The following is a 7,925-nucleotide window of genomic DNA, read 5'->3' as shown; positions in this document are numbered from 1 at the left end:
GAGGGGGAGGGGGAAGAGGAGGGGAGGGGGAGGGGGAAGAGGAGGGGAGGGGGAGGGAAGGGGAGGGGAGTGGAGAGGAGGGGAGGGGAGGGGAGGGGGAGGGAAGGGGAGGGGAGGGGAGAGAAGGGGAGGGGAGGGGAGGGGAGGGGAGGGGAGGGGAGGGAGGGGAGGGGAGGAGAGGAGAGGAGAGGAGAGGAGAGGAGAGGAGAGGAGAGGAGAGGAGAGGAGAGGAGAGCCTGGAATGATGGATTGATCATCACCCCAAGTCCAGGGATGTCGTTACAATGCTCTGGCAGTCCTCCAGGTCGGTTAATGAAGAAGTCACATTCATGCAGTATCCCAGACTCACCTCCCTCCTCACAACTCAGGCTCTGCCCTAGCTCTTCATCCTTCGCTTCCCCCATCTTCCCATCTTGTGTCTGCCTTCTGCAGCATTGTCTTTGTTTCCATTAACAAAACATTATAATCCATTAGCCTGTCCAAAGCACTTTACAATAACAATATTTACAGAAGGTTAAATAAAATATGTATAGAGAGATTAATAGTGACTGAGCAACAGACCTTTTGAACTTATAACATGCTGAGTTTGTAGAGCTATTTTTTTTCTTAAGTTGAAGTCTCAGGCTGCTCCAATATTTTTAATATCTCTCAAGCCACTTAAAGGGAAAGATAGTAAAAAAAAATAAATAAACTAAATTCAAAAAAAATAAAATGAAACATTCTTTTTGTTTCCAAATATTTTTAATGTCTTTTTCAGGCAATCTGGTTAAGGGGAAGTGAGACTATGTGACTCACTTTCAGAATGGCTGAAGCCAAGAGCACTTCCTTGAGGTTATCAGTCTTGTACACTAAGAAGGGACAACCACGTGATTACCACTGTGCTCACAAACAGAACTGTTCCCAAAGCTCCTTAAGTCTTTTTCCCATCTTCATACAGGACTGCAATATTGACTTAGTAAGATGATCTAGACTCTGAATGCTTACTTCTTTTTATAGACTTTTATATGAATTTCCTGGCTTGCATGTTACAAATAGTTTTTACAAAAAAAGCATCTATACATTAGGTCAGACTTTTCTATATAAAGGGTTACTAACTATTCTAAGCTTTGCGTTCCATTTTTTATCTCCACCAGTAATATAACTGCTTCTGCAACACTAAAGCCTATCATGGTGCCATGTAAATGAATGGGCATCTCTGTGTTTTAATATTCCTTGTTTATAGGATGGATTGGTGGTACAGACTTGTAATCATTGTTCCATGGGAGGCTGTAGCTAAACGATTGGATTGCAAATTCAAGGACTGCTCAGGAAGCTTTAAGGGAAGTCTTTAAGGGAAGCTTGGGTAAGTTAGTGAGACAAGGTTGTAAGAAGTCAAACAAGGTTGGACATATAGCTCAGTGGCACAACGCGCACCCAGAATGGAATCCCAGGATCAATCTCTAGTTCTGGAAACAAGAAATAGCAAAACCACCTTTATTGACAAAAATGGAGAGCCATTTGAGTTGCAGGACAGTTCCCAGCTCCTCTCCTAGAGCTGTGGTCCTCCTGCAACTTGAGTGGAGTTTTGTCCTCCCTGGTAAAATGTCACTCTTCAAAGGCAATTGTTTTTCAGTCCCTAGCTTTCTTATGCACAAAAAAAGCAACAAACCAGTTCTCCTGAAAATATCCTATTTTCTGCTCCCATCCTTTAACTGCAAACTAGGAAGACCAAATCCCCATTAGAGCAATCAGACTCCGGGCCATTCACATGACTTAGGACCAAGAATTAGTAAACATGATTATATCATGGTTATGAATCTTTTGGTAGAATCCCAGAAACTCATAGGTAAGAACTAGGAGGAAACCTATCTGTTTTGTCCAGTCATGTGAAGACTTATTACTACTCCCAGGTCGGTAAAGCCACTGGCATCATTATTTATCATGCATTGTTCTCTCAGATCCCACTTCTGCTAGAATTATTTATGATTAAAGACACAGATAAATGTTGGCAAGGATGTGGAGCAAAGGGAACCTGGGCTTATTACTGGTGAAAATGTACATTGGGACAGCCAGTATGGGTAATAGTGTGGGGCTGTTCAAAAATTAAAAATGAAACTGTCGCTTGGTCCAGTAACCTAATCATATATATTCAAAGAAAATAAAATCAGTTTGTCAAGAGGTAAGTTTTCCCATAATCTATTTCCACATTTTGCATAGTATAGAAACACTATGTGTATCATCAGGTAAAAGGATACAGAAAAAAAAAAAGGTCTGTATAAACAATGACATACAGTGACTAGTCCACATTAAATAAAGAAAATCTTAGTCACTGTAGTGAAACTTGCCTTCAATCACATTCAGGAGGCAGAGACAGGCAAATCACTGAGTTTAATGTCAGCTTGGTCTACGTAGTTCTAGGATAGTCTCTGGAAAGAAAGAAAGAAAGAAAGAAAGAAAGAAAGAAAGAAAGAAAGAAAGAAAGAAAGAAAGAAAGAAAGACAGACAGACAGACAGAAAGAAAGAAAGAAAGAAAGAAAGAAAGAAAGAAAGAAAGAAAGAAAGAAAGAAAGAAATTCAGGAAGATAGAGCGGAGAGGGGAAGAGAGAAAGAGAGAAAGAAATAAGCCATTCAGATACTTTGTAATAATATGGCTATACTAGAGGACAAGTCAAACAGAAATATGCCAGGCCAGAAAGACAAACAACATATGATCTCAGCAATATGTGGAATCTAAAGTATTGGAAATCACAGAAGCTCAAAGAATCACACTTGTTGCAAAGGTCTGGGAAAAGGTTGTTAAGGGTCTAGAGTTTTGGTTCTATAAAGGAATGTTCTTAAAGTCTAAATGCAAGTATCTGAGTATAGTTAATAAAACTGCACTGTATATTTAAACTTTACTGGAAACGTTCTCATGAAGAAAAGAAAATGTGTGTGTGTGTGTGTGTGTGTGTGTGTGTGTGTGTGTGTGTGAGAGAGAGAGAGAGAGAGAGAGAGAGAGAGAGAGAGAGAGAGAAGTGTGGGTATGTATGTGTACACAAATAAAATTGGATATATTACAGATACACAATACTTATTTGACAACTACATTTTTGAAGTTGTGGTAAATTATAAACAAGTTAAAATATTCCTTTATTTATATGAAAAAAATCCAAAAGATGCTGCATACCAATGTAGAAAATTAAGCACTTACAAAATAATGCACTAAAGATGAAAAATCATAAGGGGAAAAATAAGGCTTCATTTTGTGAAAATATCAAGTATAGAAAAGGCAGACTAAAAACATCTCTCTCCCCCTGCTCAAAACAGATACATGTGGGAACATCAAATGTGATGGTCTCTTTCTTTGGTCAGGTCAATATAAACATCAACTGAATTTACCACAATCACAATGCTGGTCTTTAGAAATAGAAACACAAAATTATGCTCCTATCTTTATTTGTGATCAATGCAAAATACAATCATTTGCCTAAGATTAGTAGATGTTCAAACTAGATTGGAATAGTGCCTATAATTTCATGTTAATATAATGAGGAATTTTCACAAAAGAACATGGATGCTTTCCAAACCATTTCCAAATGTACTCATAACCAGAAACACCTCTAGCAAAAATGTCTAGTGTCTGCTAAAGTCATATATCAATAGAATATCACTTATGGGATTAATGCCTGCCTTCAAGAGACTGGGAGAGGCCTTTCCTTCCGTAGCTAAGACAACTTGGGTAGTGAACATCAAGATGCACTTAGTGCTTAGCTAGACAGTGGGGGAGGGCAGCATCAAAATGTAGTCATTTCCTGGATATAACCAAATGAAAACGCCATAGAGCAGCAATTCTGTGTGCTCTGTTAGGTTGACTTTGGGGCAGACACCTGGTGAATTTCCTTCTAATAGAGGGGATTGCTTTGGGCAATTTTGTACTTACGGCGACTCCAGATCATCCTGCATCCTAGTCCTGCACAGTGGAACCAGCCTGTTACTGAGGGTCAGGATTAGAGCTGCCTCTAATTGCTATTCCCATCTGTTGGACAAGAAAATGCTATGCCTTCCTTCTTTCGACAAAAGCAGGGAGAAGTATAATATACCAAAAGGAAAAAAAAAATACTCATCCAAATTGAAAGATAACTAGATAGCCCAACCAGTTGCAAAGGAAATCAATTTAGAAATAACAAATGTTTACTGGAAAATACAATTTGACTCTTCAAGAAAAGGGCTAAAATGAAACTACATTTCTCCCTTTTGTGGGAGACAGTTTTTCTGAGCAGTAGAGGGACAGGGTGGGGGTGATGTTCTTTGCTCAATGGTGCCAGTGTGCTTCTTACCCAATGCCTGTGGGAACCCTGTATGTTAGGGGTCACCATCCATTTACAGACATGGAAACTGAGGAGTTTTGTTTTTTTTCCCCAAACTGTTGGAAGGCAGTAATGAAAGGGAGAGTTTGGTATTGAAGGCCTCTAGAAAGCTCTGTCAGCTAGAATGATGATTTCTTTGTTTAAGCAAATCTTATAGCAAGGTAATTATATGAAAAGAATTTTAAGATCATCATCTGCTGACAAGTGATCAGGATTACCACAAATTATTAAAAAAGAGTCTTAACTCCACGAGTAAGACTTAACCAAAAGCAAAAAGTAAACATGCCCTCAGTTCATTCATTTGGTAATGTCAGAGCAGTCATTACAGTAGCAACCATGGCATCCTAACTTCACCATTTGCTGAGATACAGGGAGGTATATCAGTGGAAAGAAATACAGCTTTGGCCAGCTGTGAGGTGGCTGGTGGTTAATATGGACTCAAATCACTGAGAATAAACCAGAGATGAGTGTTCAGTCCTAAACAGGACATCTGCATCATACACCTCCCCCACGAAGACCCACGAAACACCACAGAAAGTGCAAAAGCTGGAGAATAGAAAAGAGGCCCCTGGAACACTGACTTCTGGATATAGTATGGCTGATGTAATCACAAGTGCACAGCTGCACCTGTGGCTACCTGCATGAATTCTGCACACACACACACACACACACACACACACACACACACACACACACAAAAGCAACATCTAAGAAACGAAATTAAGAGAAGAGATTATTAGACCCCCTTCTTAGGAGCACTTAGGGGCCAGGAGTAGGAGGGAATAAAAGAGCTAATGAGATGAATAAGTTCACAGTACATTATAAATATGTATGAAACCGCCAAAAATTAAACAAAAATGTTAACAAGGAAATGAATGATAAAGTACACTGATCTCATTAAAAAGTGAGAAATACATTAACATTCCTATTGTCAGCATACTGTACTTGAATTGCTCTGGGAAAAATATTTAATATTATATTTTAATTTTCAGATATAGAAACTACTGCTGAGATTTTAAGAAGAATTATTTTATTAGATATTTTCTTTATATACATTTCAAATGCTATCCCGAAAGTTCCCTATACCCTCCCTCTGCCCTGCTCCCCTACCCACCCATTCCCGATTCTTAGCCCTGGTGTTCCCCTGTACTGGGGCATATAAAGTTTGCAATACCAAGGGGCCTCTCTTCCCAGTGATGGCCGACTAGGCCATCTTCTGCTACATATGCATCTAGAGATATGAGCTCTGGGGGTACTGCTTAGTTCATATTGTTGTTCCACCAATAGGGTTGCAGACCCCTTCAGCTCTGTACTGGCTAGTTTTGTGTCAACTTGACACAGCTGGAGTTATCACAGAGAAAGGATCTTCAGTTGAGGAAATGCCTCCATGAGATCCAACTGTAGGGCATTTTCTCAATTAGTGATCAAGGGGGAAAGGCCCCTTGTGGGTGGAACCATCTCTGGGCTGGTAGTCTTGGGTTCTATAAGAGAGCAGGCTGAGCAAGCCAGGTGAGGCAAGCCAGTAAAGAACATCCCTCCATGGCCTCTGCATCAGCTCCTGCTTCCTGACCTGCTTGAGTTCCAGTCCTGACTTCCTTGGTGATGAACAGCAGTATGGAAGTGTAAGCTGAATAAACCCTTTCCTCCCCAACTTGCTTCTTGGTCATGATGTTTGTGCAGGAATAGAAACCCTGACTAAGACAAGCTCCTTGGGTGCTTTCTCCAGCTTCTCCATTGGGGGCCCTGCGTTCCATCTTATAAATGACTGTGAGCATCCACTTCTGTATTTGCCAGGCACTGGCACAGCCTCATACGAGACAGCTATAACAGGGTCCCTTCAGCAAAATCTTTCTGGCATATGCAATAGTGTCTGGGTTTGGTGGCTGATTATGAATACCCCTGGGTGGGGTAGTCTCTGGATAGTCCATTCTTTCGTCTTAGCTCCAAACTTTGTCTCTGTAACTCTTTCATGGGGATTTTGTTCCCTATTCTAAGGAGGAATGAAGTATCCACCCATTGGTCTTCCCTCTTCTTGATTTTCCTGTGTTTTGCAAATTGTATCTTGGGTGTTCTACGTAAGAAGAATTATTTTTAAGTGAATGAGATGTGCTAAGGTATAAAATCAATAATATCCGTGAAAGTAGAAATAACCCAATACATTTTTTATGTTTATAAATAATGAACACATAGGAAGAAATAGAGAAAATACAACTGTTTCTCATAGTGGATTTAGGATGCAGAAAAATTCTTTTCTGAAGCTGGACCATCTATACAGAATGGGGTGACATGCATGGGACACTGCCTTGTGAAGCAGTGGGGGTTAAATCAACTCTGGAAAAAAAAAGAATGGCAGCAGAATTTAAATGATTGTCAAGAAAGAAAAATATAAAAGAAATTAATACAAGAAGGGAGGAAAACAAAAATTATTAAAAATTGAAATGAGGAAGGATGGATGTAGATACAGACATGAAAGGGGATATAAAGATATCTTTTTCTAGTTTTACTCTTACCAGGACTTTTGTTCTAGTGGTGTATGCATGCATAAAAATCCACTCAATAGTGTGTAAAATCCAGTGGGAAGCTTCCATTCTGGGTGGCTTTTCTGACTGTGTAGAAGTTCATTGAGCTATGTAGGTTTTGGGTCTGGTTAATTTCAGCATGTGTTATTTTTTGAAAGTTTTAAAAAATAAGTAAATAAAATTTAATTAAATAATAAAATTAATCAACAGATCATATTCTCAACAATGGAATAAAGGAGCATCCAGCCTCTGGGAATATTCAATCTTCTATCTACCCTCAACTTCATGTCTTCAAGTTTCTCTTTTTGGTTTAACTTGAGTCTGGTACTTGTGAATTCATAATGTACTACACAAGGAGCTGCACATAGGAAATAGGTAGAATCAAATATACTGGGGCCGCATTAAAGACTAGATTATAGTTATCCATTATATTATTTTATATTATATTATATTATCCATTGTCATGTTGGAAACTGTTAAGAGAATGAGCAATACTCCTGTTGTGGTCACCACCTCATACTTCCCCAAAAGTAATTCAAGCAGTCTATGAAAATATCAGCTCATCCATTTCCCTGGAAGTTTTCTGAATATGAGATTGACAGTGCACTCTTACTGTTTTACAAGGTCGCTGTACTTTACAATTCACTTAGTTTTAACAGTTCAGTATAATTTGAATTGGGTATTACACAAAAGCACCTTGTCAGATAGGCCAAAAGAAACTGAGAAAGGAATATATAATCTTTTCTTCAATGGGATTTTGCATATGCTGAATGGGACCAAGGAGTCATCCAGCCTCCAGGAATTTTCAGGCTTGGACTCATACCAACTGTCTAAATATGTAAATTAGGCTAACAATGGTCCAATTAAATATGGTCTCTCTCTCCCAGTCTTGAAGATAATACTATACAAGACTCTGGTTTCTTAGTTTCACAGAGGAACATTAGAGGGAGATCTAGTCTCCATTTATTCCTTGCTCCATCCTCAGCTCAAAGGAACAAGTGCACCTGCCCATGATTTCCATCACTTCTCCAGAACCCTGATAACTACTAACACACACACTGCAGCCAGTGGCAACTAGACC

Source organism: Mus musculus, chromosome 4, assembly GCF_000001635.26.
Source record: "Mus musculus strain C57BL/6J chromosome 4, GRCm38.p6 C57BL/6J".
Classification (NCBI taxonomy): Eukaryota; Metazoa; Chordata; class Mammalia; order Rodentia; family Muridae; genus Mus; species Mus musculus.
This window is presented reverse-complemented; position numbering follows the sequence as displayed.